General features: G+C 43.4%; 1 long non-coding RNA gene across 1 annotated transcript in view; it reads left to right on the top strand.

Annotated features, from left to right (window-relative positions):
* LOC128147519 (uncharacterized) overlaps positions 1-13,592 on the top strand; it is an 84,549-nt gene extending 70,957 nt beyond the window's left edge. The window contains exon 2 of the long non-coding RNA XR_008237038.1: positions 12,931-13,592. This is a non-coding gene — a long non-coding RNA (uncharacterized LOC128147519). The remainder of the gene's footprint in view (positions 1-12,930) is intronic.
* The last annotated feature ends 2,741 nt before the right edge of the window (positions 13,593-16,333 follow it).

Here is a 16,333-nt window from a genome sequence, read left to right as displayed (position 1 = left end):
CTCGTGTTCTTGTCCCTTGGCCTCGTACTGGCTGTGGCATAGGAAAAGTCACTTCGGTTTGTCCCCCAGATTTGATATCTGCCTGCTTAGTGCATTGAATCAGCTTGAAATGGGTTGGGGCTCAATATGAGGGCCAGCACCAAGAAAAGGGGCAGGAATGCAGAGACCTAAACTGGGGGGAGAGGTGGGATGGAAGAGCAGGGCTGCCTGGTCTTGCAGGCAGGCCATTGCTAGATCAGCTCAGCCTGGCTTGTTGCTCTGCCTGTGCCCTCAGCCTGTTCGCAATAATTGCACCTCAGGTTAATGGGGAGCATGCTGGGGAGGGAGCGGGTCTGCTGCTGAGCTGGCATGGGTTGCCAGATGTCCCCAGCGCTGACAAGCCGTACCTTCTGTTGTGAGTGCTAAAAGCACTTCAGCTGAAGAAGAAAAAGAAACCGGTGAAGCAAGACAAAGATATAATCCATTGTGAAAGAAAATTCCTGCCATCCCATAGAAAACATGTCGCATCACATGCTCTGGCAGAGACTTCAGGTTGGCCTAATTTAATCAAATATTCATGTTGTGGTTTTCCCTCGTCCTACTGTGACGGCAGCTGACATCGATCACCGAAAGCCTTTGACAGAGATAATTGTCCTTGTTGAGTCTTGCTTCTATTTCAACATCCCCCTTAGCAGCATCTTTTCACACCTTTATGGATCTGTACATTTACTCCCATTACTTGATTTCAGGAGCCCTCAGCTTCTGAAGTTCTGGTGTCTCACCAGAAGTCTGTGCGTGCCATGTTGATTTGAACACAGAACACATCCCCGCAGAGCCAGCATGCAGCCTCCTTTGACAATTTTGATATGACATGTATTAACATGTCATGGCACCTTTTGTACAGCTGACAAGTGTGGCACTTTTTAAGAGCTAAAAAAAGGCATTCATGAAATCCTGCATCATATTATTGGCTCTCCGCTATCTTGTCGGTATTGTTCTCCCTCGTTATGCAGAATCAAATTGTGTGCCTGCAGAATTTGATAAACTGTAGCACTTCACATATCTGCAATGGACTAACTTGATTACAGTAGTTTAATTCTTCTTGATATCAATCAGCTCTGTACACAGTAAGATTAATTATTGCTGTCACTTTGTCAGCTCTGTAATAAGAAAACATAGATTCTGAATGACAGATGCAAATTTATTGGGAGCGAGAAGAGTGAGTTTGCCTCCCCTGCTCCCCAGGGAGGGAGAAAACCTGCAAAAGGTGAGCTGACCTGGGAAGGGATGTGCAGGCTGGAGCTGGGATTATCACCTGCTCCGTGCCGCACGTGGGTGCTTGTTAGTATCTAAACCAATTCTTCTCTTCTGTCAGCGTGCCAGAGCATCTCACAATTACATTTGTCCAGGCAGACTAATTTTATTTGCAGGTATGCGATGGTGAGCATGGAAGCTAGCTGCTGCCAAATGTTTGTCTTAAGGAGACTGTGCTATATATTTGCCTCTCTTAAACTGTACCTCTTTATAATGATTTTCTCTGATCCAGAGTGGGTGTAAAATGCCACCAGATCAGAGCAGCAATGATTTCCACCTGCTCTGTGCTGCTATAAATGACTACGCAGGAAACTTGGACTGAAAAGCTGCCTGCTGTTGCAGAGGTGACAGACATAGCTGTTATTTTTGCTTTGTTATTGTGTACTGGCATTCTAGTGCAAAAGCTATGTTGAGTTGAGATTAGTATTTAATTCTCCTCATTCTCTATTCCTATGAGGTACTTCAGTTACCTTACTGCAAGGGAGTGAGCTAGAGCATCCACAAGCTGCTCCAACCAGCATAGGGTATGGAAGGCTCTCAATGAGGGAATAGTGGCAACCTCTTTACTCTCCTGGCTTCATCTTTGGAATAGGGAATGGAGCAGAGCTTGGAGCAGGGAAGAAAAGTGCGTGTTTTGGTGGGTGGCTTTGGTAAAGTTAGCCTTCGGGTAGTACAAATGGGAAAGGACCAGCCTGTTATTTCATGACACATAGTGTGGTTTTCTAAACAGATCTTGTCTTTTGGATTTGTGTCTTCTCATTTGCTGGGTCTGTTGCATCTGTGTGAAGTGGTGCAAGATCCCCTCATTGTGACTCAGGGAAGATTTCTGCTCTGCTGGTGTTCTACTCCCTAACTTGCAGGTTGAACAGTGTAGCCACCCAAAACAGGCAGCCACAGATTTGCCTTTTTTTTTTTTTTCTTGAAAAGCTGGTGGGTACGTGTCATCGTCTGTAAATATGCAGACAAGGCAGCCTTCTGGCGATCCAAACCTTGCATGTTTTTATATTGAAACAAGATGGGGCCACCCTGTTCATGGCAGGTTGCCGGGGTGCCTCTCCATCCCCCTGGGCTAGGCTAACCAGGGCATTTTCTTGGAAGCTGATCCAGCTTTGCCCTAGAGGTACCTGTGCTGTGCCTGGGTTTCCAGGCTGCTTGGACTGAATGGTGGGTAGGACTCTGAAGAGAGACAGACTTAAAAAATGTTGTATGACAAATGGAGTTGAACTGAGATCCACACTTTTCTCCCTTCTGCTGGAAGGCCTCTAGATCTTGAGTTAGAGAATTGAGTCAAGCACAGCTAGAATTTCATCATCAAATGTTGGATCAGTCATAGGAGAAAGGGTAGAGCAGGCTATGAACTGCCTCCAAATCCTGAAGCCTTATGCAGATTGCAGTAACGCTCACCTTCTCCCCAAAAGAAGCAGCCATGGAGGGTATGGTCTGTAAGCTGCAGTATGCACTTAGGCACCTGCCAGCGAAATCAAATGTCTCCTTCATCTTGCATGGAGACTCCAGAGTCCTAGGGCATGTCTACACAAGGCCAGCAGCAGGACTGAGCTGTCAGTCTGTCCTTGGACAGAATTCTCATCCATCAGCAGGAAGACTCGCCTGGATAAGCCTTCAGCATCTGGCTTGCATCTGCACCTTGCTCCTGTAGTTTCCTCTACACTTAGAAATGTTGTGCTTTCCAGGTACAGTCTTTGAAATCAGCTGGGTTGGTTAGCTTTAAAAGCATCACTTAGTACGATTAAGGTGATGAACCATTATGTTGGGTAATGACTTTGTGTCCTAATCATCTGCTTGGGCGTTTGTGGCCAAAATAGGCAACAAAATGGAGTTTTCTAATAGAGAAGAGGCTGAGGTGGAGGGAGCGGTCCCAAGCCTTCCCCCAGGGAATGGACATGGCATAGAGTGGGTCTGACCTTTTGCTCAGCTTCCCATGCCCTTCCCCAGGGTGACTACTCCACTCCTCTGGAGCCAAAAGTCAAAACACCTCTCCTCTTTTTGCAGACAGTGAGCAGGTTCCCACTGCCATCACTGGCTAATGAACTATATGGCCTTGTTTCATTCGTATAAAAACAGTAAATTAGGACAGTAAATGTGTCCTGAGAAGAGATAAAGTTTAAATGCTTCTTTGGAAAGTTCTTTTACTTATTTGCAAATAGAATTCATATTTAAAATTACACAAGAATTTCCAGATTAAACATTTCTGTGTGTGGGAGAGTGTTTGCAGGCTAGTTTTAGATATCTAACTTACTTCTCTCTCCTGGCTATATGGGGAGCTGAAGTGCTGTGAATGGTCCCCTGGAGAAGCTGAAGTCGCCGTTGCTGACTGTCAGAGGAACCTTGAAATCTAGCTTGGCTGCCCAAGGTCTTACAGCACCCTAAAACTTGTAATTTGTAGGAAGAGTTTCCATTGCAAAATAATCCATAGGCCCACAAATGAAATCTATGATTAAAAGCTTGTTACTCTCTCAGCCTGTGGATGGCTAAGAGCTGGGGTTATGCAAGCTGTGCTCCTCCCTTTCACTGACCCATGGGGTGAACTTGAATCTCCATTTTCCCCCAATGTAATAAACCCTTTATCCACAAATCACACCCCTATTTGCTGATCTCTTCTCCCTGGTATCCAGCAATAGGATGCATGGGAATGGTTCAAAGCTGCACCAGGGGAGGTTTAGACTGGCCATTAGGAAGCATTTCTTGACCGAGAGGGTGGTCAGACACTGGAACAGGCTTCCTAGAGAGGTGGTCGGTGCCCCAAGCCTGTCAGTGTTTAAGGGCATTGTCCAAAAGTCTCTTATAATTTGCTTTAACTTTTGGTCAGCCCTGGAGTGGTCAGGCGGTTGGACTAGGTGATTGTTGTAGGTCCATTCCAACTGAAATGTTCTATTCTGTTCTATTCTGTATCAATAAAGCACTAAGAATCCTGTTTTGTCCTGAAGAGACAGGGTGCTGCAGTCTTCCCTGCCCAATGACACTAGCAAGAGAAATGATGCATCGTGCATAATTCCTGTTTCATTTCCTTCACATACAGTGCATATATCACTGCGGTGGCAGGTGGGCCATTATGGACTACCCGAGAGCTGCCTCCAATATATCACATATATGAAAGGATGATATTATGAGGACTTTAATGTCATATGATGATCCCCTGGCATTGTTTGTCAAGCTCCTGTTTTGAATTGGTTTGATGTTAAAGCCCACTGCTGATGGTTATATCTGCCACACTGCGTAATTCACACTGTCCTTCTCCTCAACGTTTACTACCTGATGTCATGCATTTAGGGAAAGAGAATGATGATATAAACTACAGGAATATATTTAACCTTAACTGTTATTAAATGATTGCTCTTCTCATTGTTTCAGCTGTCAGTGGTCAAATAGATACTTGCTAATGACTTCTGCTTTTAAAGTATGTGTTGAAACTCCTGAAATTCATCAGGGGCAGTTATTCATGCAGTCATACTAACATTTTAATAGCGGTAAAAAAGGACAACTAGTGTAGGAGGAGGGGAATAAGTACTTGCAGATCATTTAGCAGACCAGCACCAACTCACTAAAAAACCCACTTTCCTCCCCAAGAACTGTGCTCTGGGCCGTGAATCCTAGAGCTTAAGACGGGGTTTTAGGCTGTGCCTTCACCCAGAGCAGGAAAGGCTGTCTTCTCGAAAGATGGGTGCCAGCTAGGGTAACCAGTCCAACAGACTGAGGTCAGTACAAACAATTCTTTACCACTATAAGGCTTTTCTTCCCTTCCTGTACCTATGAAGTTGTTGAGCAGTGCCCTCAGGGTACAGGGATGGGATCAGCAATGTCTCTTTGCTGCCTCCACTTTGAAGATGAATTGTCTTGTCTGGGAGATGGGCAAGACTTGAACTGGCAGCACTGCTCTGCTTCGAGAAGCCAGGGTGTTAGGTGTGCTGAAGGATAGGAGTTGAAGTTTTCTTGGTATTCCTCAAATGCTTAACTTAATTTAGGCATTAGATAGACTGAAAAGAGGTGGCATTGGTGACTCTGATACAATCCTGTTTGTCTGCAAGCGCTGAAGGAAGTTGTGCTGCCCTGGAGGTAGCTGGGATAGGAAAGCAGGAGATGGCACTTCTGCTGGTAGCTGATAATCCTTTGCAGTTGAGACCCTCACCACAAGGTTTCGAAGGCTCACAGCCCTCGGATGCTGCCTGTGCTTTGTTGCCTCCCTCGCATCCATTCACAAACCAGCAGCTAACAAAAACCATGTGCACATCTTTTCTGTGCTTTTGTGGTTAGGTGGCAAAAAACGTTATTCTGGTAGGGGTGGTTATTCAAAAAATAAGCATAATATTTTTTTACAAATATTTTGAATGAATTAGCCAAACCTACAACCCTGCATTGCTCTTTGCTAAAATTGACAGCAACTGTTTTTGTGATGGGGCTGTCTATCAACTGTAAATCCAGTAGAGAGACCTTTCACCTCATTTCTCCAAAGCTACACAAAACTCATTTTGACTTTTGATTTAGGTTGGACTTGAATAGGTGACCTGTCTGAATGGGAGGGACTTTTCCAGTTGCTTCAGTTGCTCACTTTATAGTGATTTTGATCTTGCTTCCTTTGATGCATTTCTACTGCTAATCTTTTGTTAATAACACATAATTCAGTGTTTTTCTCAAATACCTTGCCTTTACTGAGAAGCACCGTGATACAAATGAGCCATTGTTGTATTAGGGAGATGTTAAAAGCAATGCCTGCTTTTAAACTGCAGGGCAAGCTAATGGCTCGAAACCAGAATCACTAAAAAGTGTAGGTGTCTTTTTTCTTTTTTGTCTTTTTTTTTTTTTCCCCTCCCTGCTCAGAAAATCACAGAAACTGTATTCTCAATAGTCAAGAGTACAGGAAGGAGAGGAAGTATTTATCACAGCAGCTTGAGTGCTGGAAAGGGACCGTTTGAAAAGGACAGAGGATAAAAAGCCATGAATCAATATTTCTATGCACCTTCTGCTGCTGTTTATTTGAATCCATTTGTTTTGCTGACATATTTCCCATGTGGCTGGAAATGCTATTTCCTTTGATAACATCAGCAATTGATGTGTTGCATTTGCTGTACACCTAGGCGCATCCTAGGCAAAAGGATGTCACTCTGACTCTGTAACTCTGCTTTAAAAAAAAAAAAAGTACATGTTTCACTTTTATCTCCCAGCTATGCAGCCCTGTGTGACAGGCACTGGGTTCTGACGCTGGGCGATACCGTGCAGGGAATGAACTGACAGACAGTGAACAAATTGCTGTTGACCAAGGGCATACCATTATTTTTGTTGCATGAGAGCTCTGGGATTTCATGGGATACAAGGTCTCTTGGAATGAATGCCATCGAGGTCTAGCAGGTCTGTTGCTGATACTATATACCAGACAGCGGTGGGGAGGTGACATGATCAGTAGAGAGAACTTCTAGAAGTTTTTAAAGCTAGAAAGGACCGCTGCATCATAAGCCAGAATGCATCACCAGTTTACTGGGTGATGATGCTTGTAACAGAGAGTCCGATGCTTCCTTCACAGGCCACATCTCTTAATTACTTACCTTCATTATTGAAAACGTATCCCTTAAGCCTAATATATCTTTCCATTTTTTGATTGCAGTGGTGTAACAAATGGTATATATTTAGCCCAATATTATTTAAATCTATACACTTAGAATGCAAAGAATTATAAAAGATGAAATATTTCACTAGGAACTGATTTGGTCACACTTGGAATAATGGAGAATTAATTTTTTTAATATTACATACACATAGATATATGTACATATCAGCTTTGGGCTGGTATTTGAACAAACCCACAACTCCTACGAGAACATGAAAGACAGCTTTTGTTAGGCTGCAAACTAGAGTTTGATGTGTTGTGTAAAAGTAAGAGGAGACAACTTCTATTTATCTGACTTCCTTTCAATGCGTGTTCTGAGAAGATGGCACTTCTGCTAGAAACTCTCCAACTTAGGCAGTACTAATTTTAATGAATGACATATCGCTTTGTGTAAAAAATGCATCTTGGTCTCTCTCATCATTACTGGTATATGGAAAAAGCAATTATATTCTATTTCAAGATTCAACAAGGAAAGAGCAGCTTTCCAATGAATCACAGAACTATTTATGTTTTGGGGGGAGCAGAGAGGAGAGTGGAGTGGCAATAGAAAACATTTCCTGTGTTTTCCCTGCTTTCAGTGACCTAGAAAAACGTTTTTTTAGCCTCTCCATAGTTACCAGAATATCCATTTTTCTTTTTTTTTGTTTTGTTTTGTTTTGTTCTCAAAGCCTGGCACCCGCAGGTGATTTCTGTGCTCTTCGAGCATTAGATCAGTAAATGGAGAAGAACACATCCTTTCTTTGTGAAAATGTGCAGTCTCCTATAGTTTTTCCTATTCAGGAGCTGCTCAAAGGAACATACTTCTCAAACATAATTCTTGCTATTCAGGAGGTGGTGCTGAACAAAGCTGAGGCTGGATGCTAACCTCTTAAAAGAGAATTTTTCCCTTTTCAACATGAAGCTGGTGGCATTCCAGTTTGGACTGGCTGCTGCTTCTACTTTTTGAAAGATGAAGAAGCAGATACCAACATAAAGGGATTCAAACTGCCATGTGCCAATTGCCATTTACTTGAATCTTACTGTGCACGTTCATACAGGAATTGTGAATCTGTGGCTTCAGAGCAGTGAGGGTGTGGAAACAGATAAATAACCTGGTATGGTGAGGTTCAACTTCAGGAGACTTCTCCCATCATCTGGATTGTTCTTTTTATCCTGTCCAACGTCTGCTCAGTAAAGTGTGCAGAGCAGAGATTTGTTGCTAGATTACTCTCTTCTCTAGTGCCTGGTACAACAGGGCCCTGGGACTGGGCACGTGTTTCCAGGTAGACTCCTACAACAGATAATAAACGGCAAGAGTGTTGTGGTCCCTTCCACAACATTGATTGGATCTGATTCTGATTGGATCAGGCTAAATTTCATTAGGGCAATGTGAAACACCAGAGAGACTTTCTGGGAAGTTGCAGAGAAGGAAGAACTTGTGTATAGTAGCCTGGGTACACTGGAATCTTGTAATCAGCTTTTATAAAAGGGAGGATGCTACAACTATGCTGAATGGCAAGCACAAGCCATGGTACAATCCTACTCCTAATTGCCTAGAACAGGCACCTGCCCAAAGTGCATTTGCTTTTGACCCATGCACCCAAGTTTTTCTTTTGGTTAAAGCAGAGCATCAAGGTAAAGGTGGAGAGGGACAAGGGCTTGTCATGCCTGAGTCTTATCTTCACAGAGCCAGCACGTGGAGGGGATTCACGCCCTGACCTGGGAACTGAGAAAGGCTCTGGGAACCCATTTGAGGTAAGTATCCCAGACTGGTCACAGTACAGAGTGATTGGAATGAGAGCATGGAAGGTTGCACCATTTTTGGGAGCGGAAATTTGGAATGTTTGGGTCCAAGGCAACTTCTAATTTTACAAATTTAAAAAATATCAGCCAACTTGTCTCTGGCATCCAACCCATAAATTAGCAGCATTAGTTCACTGCAACGTGTTGAAGGTCAATGAAGTTCTGTAAGCTTTTCAAGACAGCTCACGAACACACTGAATTATAAGCGCGGGAGCAGTCTTGTGGATGTAGCATTTCTTAGCATTATCTGAAGCGTGTTCTCTTAAACCGTATTTGACAGGTGAATGCAATAGAGAAAATATGGTTCCAGTGTGTGTATTGAAAGCAGATGCAGTAAACTGAGTTCAGTGGCTCAGAAGGAGGCAGTTGTTGCAAAGCTTGACATAGAGGATAAATTATGATGTGCTATTTCTGGCCTCTGGCAAAAAGAAAGGTGGGCGATGGAAGATTGACTTGAAAACAATCACTTTAAATGATTTTGGAATTGTACGAGCTGGAGATGTGCTGCATTTACACTGACAGATGAGTCCAGAAGCTGACCTAATTCCCCTTATTTTTGTCATACGGGCTTTTCTTTACCTATTTCAGTTACAAAAGAAACATTTAAACAGAACTTAAAGTAATTTCCTGTCTGTGAAGGTAACATACATGACAAGGCTACTTGCTTCCTTTTTTATTTATTTTTATTTAAGTAACAGATTACTAAGTATTATTTCATTTATTTTGTCCAATTCAACCAGTTCCTCCATAGTGATTTACTTACTTGGGGTTTTTTTGCATAGAATTTAACTTCTTTTATAAAGCTTACTCACAATATGGTAATTCCCATTGCACCTCAACAGAGAATGCTTGAAGAAAACTGTATGAAAGGTGGTTAGATTCAGCTGAGATTTCTTGCTGTAACAGTAAGTAGTCCCTGTGCTTTTCTTAATTATGCATTGCAGCAGTGAGTTTTGTATTAGAATTTCCACATACCTTAAGCCACACTAATGAGTACACATAAGGAATGTGATTTGTTTGTTATTGTCCCATGTCCTTTTATTAACTGTAAATAAAGTTTATTTATTTTGTTTATATTTGCTCCTGCATTGTTTTCCATTCACTTTGTTGTTTTGTAGCATCTCCATTGCGATTTTGATCCTGGGTGATGTTTTCAGCTGATATATATCAAAGAAATTGCACCAATGAATTAAGCTATTTAAAGGCTTAGTCCCTCTGTTCTAGACTTAGGCATATGTCAAACTGGTAGTGTTCACAGGGTAAAGCATCAGGAATGCTATGCTAGCTCTGCTGCCACTATAATTCTGCCAGCAAAAGTTGCCCTAGAAAAGATTTATGGCTTAGATATTGTTGTCTAACAGGAAAACACAATATTTTTGACTATATGAATATGAAAGAGTATTTTCTTTGAATTCTGCTTTTACTTCCAGAGAGACGTCTATGAAGCCAAGTGGATAGGTCTCTGATTTAGGAATAAAATTTGTCCTGGTGAATCAGTCTTGAAGCAGGGAAGCAGCAACTTGCAGCGAGTGGCAAGAGCAGAGAAACTAACTGTCCTGAAGTATAATATGTTACTTACTACCATGGAACAACCACAAAACAGGATGAGATTTGATATTTTTTGCAACGTCAGAAGATGACATTTAAAGGGTGCTAGAGTTTTAGCATCCTTTAAAAGCCTCCTCCTTCTATTCTCATTTCATGATAAGGTCTACCAGTGGTTAGATACAAATACTTGACAGAAGCAAAGGCGTGAGTTTAAAATACTGTAATATAGGTTAAAAAAACCTCCCAGGAATGCTTTTGGATGTTTTTATCACTTTTCTGCTGATGTGCCATCAGGAAGTTCCATATTTATATTTTCTTTCATTCTGATATGAAGTCAGAATCACTCTTCAATAATGTTCATCTATGTCCTTGCTGGTTCATTGCTTCCTTTTATTTATGCAATGTTACCTGTGTCGTTGGCACCTAAATTCCTGCAGTGCATGGTGAACTTGGGAGAGGTATGCTATCAATTAGAAAAAAGTTTGAAGCATAATTTTGATGGGAAAAGGCTATGGATTAATTTACTCCCCTACTGTTGTAATACAGCAGCTGGTCACAGATCAAGACCCCGATGTGGTGGGGGCTGTGAAAGAGAAGGGCAATGTCTGTCCTTCAAAGCCCGAGATCTCACTATCAGACAAGAACTAATGAATGGACATAGACAGGGAGGGAGGCAGAAGGAAATACGAGCCACTGTTAGAGGGTTTCAGCACATCGGCAGCCTAACACTTAAGGATTTTGTTGATGTAATGTCAAAGGAGAATTTTAAGGATAATGAGGATAGTTTCACAGATACTTATAGCTGCCTGGGAAAAAGCACAAAGGTGCCTGAGTGAGTGTTTTAACAAGTGGGAGTAAGGGCTTTTATCCGGAACAGACTGGAGGACAGAGTTGGTTTCCTGATACTTAATGAAAGACAAGAACGGGATCATAAAGAACCTTGAAAGTGAAGCTTCTGTTCGATGTGAGGGAGAAGGGGGTCCAGAAACTCAAGAAGGGTCTGACATGGTTTAGTAACACGGTCAGTTCGATGGATAAGGGGGGAACATGACCGCATTTGTTGAGGGGGAGTGAAAAAAAGGTCACTGTAAAAAAGGTCACTGTAACTGAGGAAAGAGGAGATCTGCTCAGGAGACTCACACCTTTGGGTGGGTAAGAGAGGGCAGATGCCAAAATGTTACTTGCACCAATTTCCAAGAATGGCAGGATGTGGGACATGAAGGCCCAAGCCAGGACAGCACCCAGGTGGGAAGATGGGATTGTGCCCAAGAGAAAAGGTAAGGGAAGGAGATAAGGTAGTGAGTCTGGAGGGAAATGAAAAGCTCTCTTTGAAGTTGAGCTTATAGTATTTGATATGTTGAGATTGTATTACTGCCAGAAAGGAAGGGAGGAGGAGAGAAAGTTAAGCCAGGGACACAAACACAACCTGGGTGGGGGAAGAGAGGCTGAAGGGAAGAAATAACTGAAGGAGCAGGAAGAAAATTAGAGAGTACTGAGCAAAGAAGCCAGGCAAGACAAGATTGTGGGTGGTGAATGATGCCAAAGCTGTGGGCAGATTGAGGAGGATGAGGCTGGAGCACTGATTGCAAAGTTTGATTAAGATAAGGCCACTTGCTGTGCTGGTAAGAACAGTAATCATGAGGGCTAGATGCTGGCATCTGTGTGTCTCTGGTCCTTGACTAATACCTCTTAAAAATCTCTTGCATTTGTTATTTCTGTGTTTAAGTTTGTCTGTAAAACCTCTTGCATTTGTGCAAGTCCTTTCACCCTGAAGTATTTTACAGAGGGGACATCAGTGTGGCCAGCTGAGATTTTGGAGTGGATCAGAGCAGGTGTTGACTTCTGGACACCTGGGCAATGCGGAATGGAAAGCGGGAAGTGGCACCAGGTCCCGCAGAATACAAGGGTGGACCTTCCTCTAAGTACTGAACTGAAAGCAGACTAAGAAATCACGCGATAGACTGTCATTAGAGCCTTCCCCACCTTGACAACTTATTGGAAAAAAAGTTTTAATGGATCAGTACTTCCTCTCTTAGAGCTATGGAAAGAGAGCAGTCCAGTTCAAAACTCAAGACATGGTGAATTCATGCATTATCTTCCAGCCCAAGGAACTATGGATGCTGTTTTTCCATTTTCTGAGAAAATACCAAGAATGAGGAAGTTGATATCCAGTATCTAATACAAAACAAAGACTGGGCGCCAGTTCTTCTGTTGCTGCATGCTGGTGGTTCACGCCAGCTAGACAAGTGCTGTGCAAATTATTTTCCAGAATGTCTTAGATGTGAAAGCAAATGAAAGATGTGATGGAGAAAGCTTTCCTACTATCTGATTAAACTGTCCTAGAAAGGCCTATTTTTGAAACAGCAAGAGAAGTGCTGCCTAACACCCAAAAGCATTGTGCAAGACAATAATGAGTAGTAGGGCTCTATATGGTAGGGCAGCGAAGCATTACTCTGTAAGGGAGGTGCTACGTGTTCTCTTCCCCTTTATATGTTGTTTTTGCTTGTGCAATGATTCTTCCTCCCCACCCCAGCCACCCATCCCAGATTTTCCCCTGAAAAATTCTCTTGTAGCTATCACAAATGTATTCTAAACCTTCCAGTATCTGCTGCTCACTACTGGTGAGGTTGTATCACACACATGTAGCCATTATTCAAGTAAATACATGACTTACATTTTTTTTTTTCCAGTTTTCCTGCATTATTGCTCAGAAAATGTCGTTCCTCTGTGTTCAGCCCTGCAGATGACTGGCTCCACCTCTAGGCGAATGACAGCTTTACCGGGTGATCTGCCCAGCACTGTTTATGCTGGGGTTTTTTATTTTCGTTTTGGAAATATCAGACCAGAATGGTTTCTTATCTTGATGGCTCTCAGTAACGGGCACAGTGCTGCTGTTACACTTACCTGCGGGAAGTCTAGGAGGAATGAAAGTTTTCACTCTATTCACTCCATTATGAAAAACTCCCAAACATTTCTTAAATTTTGTACATAAATGTATCAGTAATGTTCCTTTTAAAAAAGTTCCTCACTACTGAGAAAATCCTACTGGCATCAGTTAATATCAAAATCCTTTTCGCTTTTCTTTTTTTTTAAATGACTAAAATTGTTGTGCTTTTATACCCAACACATCTTTGTATTTGAATTCTCAGCTAAAGAAGCGGAAAGGGGAACCTGGATCGAAGATTAAAGCACAAAAGCTTTGGCAGATTCTCCGAAAATGTTACTTAATGTATTCTATTATGTACCCTTATTTTACTGGAACCAAAGTTTTCACGGACTCATGCATATTCTCTGAATACGTTGTGAGAAAGAAATGAAATAATGCTACAATAAACAAAATCTGCTCTGAGAAGTCTAGAGTTTCCTTTTTGCTTTTAGTCAAGAAGCACTTGTTTGATAAATGGGGTGCTTTTACAGAGCTTACAATAGCCTGCACACCCCAGCGGAGGTGGAGGCTCGGCGGAAGATTACCAGGAGATAACAGAGCAAGTCAAATGAGAAAACATGATCAAACAGCAGAAGATTTACATGCTGTTTTGCTCCTTCCTTTTGCATTAATAAAACCGGGGCTTTTGTGTTTATTTCCAAATGCTACCGTATAAGCATGTGTTGCTGGATGCGCCCATGTGGCTGACGACCTGCCCAGCACCGCGGTCCCAGGGGAGTGGGCTGACATCTAATGACGGGCTGTAAAAACAGCATCGGTGAAACAGCCTCCGCAGCTTTTTACTGGGTTAAATGCATCGGGCCTCTCCTGAAGAACCTAAATCCATCGGGCCTCTCCTGAAGAACCTAAATCCATCGGGGACCCAGCCACGTATCCACTTCGGCCCCAGTGAGACCACACCAGCGCTGGATGGGCTGCTGAGCGCGGCTGGTGGGGACCAGTCTTGGTGGGGACCCTCGGTGGACGACCTGCGTGAGCAACACCCAGCACAAGGGCCGACAGCCACGGGTTTGAAGAAAGCTGCGTGAAAGTGGCATCAGGTCCCCCGTGAGGACCGGGCGGTGCCAGGGCCCTGTGCCGGCAGCAGCGCAGCCGGACCCGGACCCGTGGCGCTGGCTCACTGGCTGGTGGGAGCGTTGCCTTTGGTGGTGTCACGCAACGGACAAACGCGCGTGACCTCCCGGCATGGTATCAGCTGCCACGGGTAGCTCAGATACGGCCAAAATCTCACCTTTTATGTAACTGCACACGAGAGGTGGTTCATGCTCCGGGTGAGAGCCATGGCTGGCTGCCTGCGTGCATCGTGGACTTTCAGATGCTTGAGGCTTTCCCTGGTGGTAGAGAATTGTCTTCATGTTTTGTGGTGCACAAGCACTGATAGATTGCACTCCAGGTTTTTCACGTGTGCTGGAGGCAGGCAGCTGGTTTTGTAAAGCACCGATTTCAGAGTCCTTTCTATTGCTTGCACTGGCCCAGTGTAGTCCAGGTATATTAGACTGGCTGACCAAAGGCCCATGAAATGACCAAAATAAGGTTACTGATGAATATCAGCCAATACATTTTATTATGTAAATGTAAGTTCCTTCTGATATTGGCTTATGGGACAGAATAGTCTGGTCATGCCCATAGTTAGAAGGATTAACCCCTATCACATGCCACAAAAATGCTTGTAGTGTAATTATGCTAAAAGAATTGTGCTTTATATCGGTGCTGTAAAACCAAAGCCAAACCCATATGAGCAAAATATACATGCTATAAAATTACAGGATACAGATGCCACCCATCCTGCTATCCTCAGGGCTCGGGTTAGGGCATTGCTTTACTGACATAAGCAGTGCCTGACTGACATAAGAGAGCATCCAGCGTACATTCAGCTGAGGCGCTGGCCCAGGGAACACGGCTGTGCAGGGCTGTCTGTCTCTTCTCCCTGTTCCCAAGGGCCACAAACGGCCTTACCCTCGCATCCAGGAATAGAGGTGACACACCTTGAAATAATCCTGTTTAATAATTTATGTGGTAGAGAGTAACATGCAAGGACCTGGTAGAGAAAGGTAACAGAACATACACAGCACAGGTAAGGAGTGAACCTCAAGCTCTGAGCTTAAATGGAGCTCCTGGACAAAAGGGCAGAAGGTTGAGGGGTGGGGGTCCTAGGTGAGGCTGCTCATCTTAATTATAGCCAATTAGTGCACTCAGGGCCCTCATATCAGGCACAGATGATGCAGGGAATGTGACCACTGGTGGGGAAGTTGGAAAAATTTCAGCAGATGCAATACTGTAGTCATTGTGCTCTTAATATCTTGCTGATGATGGCGTTCAGGCAGAGAAAAGGGAGCTGGTTTGAAAATGTATTTTCATTGTAAACAGCTTCACACAGTTCTGGGTCCTGTTCTCTTTGTAAGGCTGGAGAGGAGGAACGCAGCCTTACTTGCTAAAGGACAGAAGCAGGTATGCACTTGAACCTAATGTAAAACTTTCCCATTTACCCTAAATGCAAATTACCCGGCTGAGTTTTTGCATATGCACCCAGGGATAACAGAGAGCAGACCATGGCCTGTCTCCTACGACTCTTTCGTTAGTTTCAGTAGAATATGATCTTATTCGACTATGTATTTTTGTTGTGCCCTGCACAGCAAGAGCATGCCTGTATGTCCAGCGCAGTACAGGAGAAAAGACAAATGTCTCTGCAGCGCTTGCGTTTGGTTTTGATCAGCAGCTTACATTTACTCTGCTGTTCCCTGGCTGTGTGGCGAGCGCGTACTTCTCTTCTCCACCAAAGGCACCGTGCTGGTGCCCAGCACGAGCATGCTCCTGCTGTCTTGGTGGGGGGTAGTTGGAATTTCCTTATGTTCGAGGTATACTCTTCCTTTTGCTTTCTTCTGCCTGTGGAAGATGGCAGGGATTGTTCCTCTTCAGGCAGCTGATTTCTGCTTGTGCTGTGTTTCCTTCTTCTGAACTCTCAGAAATCGATATTGCTGATAAAATGTGTTAACAGCCTTTAGCTCCCAAGGACTTCTCACGTAAGCTGTGTTTTTTTTTTTTTTTTCCTAGGCAGAGACCAACTAAGAGACTCTAATATAATGAAGCAGACTGTATATAGTCTGTGCTCGCTGACTGTATATAGTCAAGAAACACTGAGTGGTCTC

This window comes from Harpia harpyja, chromosome 10 (genome assembly GCF_026419915.1).
Source record: "Harpia harpyja isolate bHarHar1 chromosome 10, bHarHar1 primary haplotype, whole genome shotgun sequence".
Lineage (NCBI taxonomy): Eukaryota > Metazoa > Chordata > Aves > Accipitriformes > Accipitridae > Harpia > Harpia harpyja.
Note: the sequence above shows the minus strand (reverse complement) of the source record. Positions and strands in the feature narration are given on the sequence as shown.